Source organism: Frankliniella occidentalis, unplaced genomic scaffold (assembly GCF_000697945.3).
Source record: "Frankliniella occidentalis isolate FOCC.00 unplaced genomic scaffold, Focc_3.1 Scaffold97, whole genome shotgun sequence".
In the NCBI taxonomy this organism is placed as follows: Eukaryota; Metazoa; Arthropoda; class Insecta; order Thysanoptera; family Thripidae; genus Frankliniella; species Frankliniella occidentalis.
In genome coordinates, this window is record NW_026267226.1 from 144,208 (window position 1) to 145,524 (window position 1,317).

The 1,317-nt window shown below is 62.7% G+C and overlaps 1 protein-coding gene across 4 annotated transcripts in view; it reads left to right on the forward strand.

The window, feature by feature from the left end:
* LOC113205360 (protein enabled homolog) overlaps positions 1 to 1,317 on the forward strand; it is a 118,680-nt gene that overhangs the window by 100,394 nt on the left and 16,969 nt on the right. The gene's annotated exons all lie outside the window — the stretch shown is intronic.

Below are 1,317 nucleotides of genomic sequence, written 5' to 3' on the forward strand. Positions count from 1 at the left end.
CCCACCCCGCCCCGCCCCGCCCCGCCACTCCACTCTACCCACGATAAGCGTGGAGCCGTTAACCCCCTTGTGGGTGGTTCCGGGCCGGGCGGGCAGGTGACGCCGCCGTGGTGGCGGCGGCTGTGGCTTCGGCGGCCGCATTGTGGCGATATGAGGAGAATGGGGACGCCTTCTCCCTACCTTCTCATCATCCTCGTTGCGAGAGGGAGCTTTAGAGCCGGCCGACCGAGAGCCGCGGCAGCAGCACGCGAGAGCAATACCGCGGGCGTAGGGATGGCTGGCTCACAGCCAAGAAAAGGGGTGTAAAATACGGTAAAAGTAAAGAGACAAGAAATCAGCACAACCTGGGGAAAACTGGTTGTAAAAATAACACTCCCGCTTACGCCTGTTTGTTTCCTTTTGAAATGATCATGAGAGCTTCAACAGAGAGATAGAAAGAAGGAACGAATGAAATGCGCCCTGCTTTGAAGGTAAAGGAAAGTGTGTGGAGAGACGTATATAAGGTTGGGGTGAATGTGTGGGATCGGGGTTGCTCCTCGGGCAGGCGGCGGCGCCCAGGGGCTGAGGGAGTCGCAAGCAAAGGAGGATCTCTCGGAGATGAAGACGCAAGCGAGAGGTGTGCGTCGTGTGTGCGCTCGGGAGCCCCGGGCCCCGGGGGCGCGCGGCCCTGTACACGAGCCCGGGGGGGTACGCCGTACCCACGCTCGAGTGGTAAGTAATTGGTTTCGTCGAGACTGTTGGTTTAGTGAGTCGACCGTGCGCGGGTGGTGGCGCCGTCGTCGTTAAGGTGGAGGAGGGCGCTGAGCTCTCCGCACACGCACACGACCCGCATGTAGACCGTGCGGTGTCGGGGTCGCCGCCGGTGGGTCGGCACGCCATGGAGGGTTGCTTGTTGTAGAGGAGCGTGCGACGCCGTCGGCGCCGCGCCATCCACCTCTGCTCTCTCTCTCTCTCAGTCCCTTTCTTTCCCCCGTGGCGCGTCGGAATGTAAAAGCATAAAAGCGCCCCAGGAGAGGAGGTCACTCCCTCTCGCCCCTTCTCTGCCCCGCTCCACCGCTACACAATTGTCGCTGTTTTTGGATTCAGGTCTCGCGGGGCGCGGGGCGGGTACAGCAGCAGCAGCGGCGGCAGACTTCTGCCAGGCCGCCCCGCCGCGACCCGCAGGGACCCTTGGACCTCATTGCGCACTTGGCGCGGGCCCAGCACAAGCCGGCCCTGAGCGGGCCCAGCCCAGCGGGCCCCCAAGGCGCGCTTTATCACTCCATTCCCGACGTCGCGTCGAATTATGAATAATCCTTAATTCAGCGGGCGGGGCGG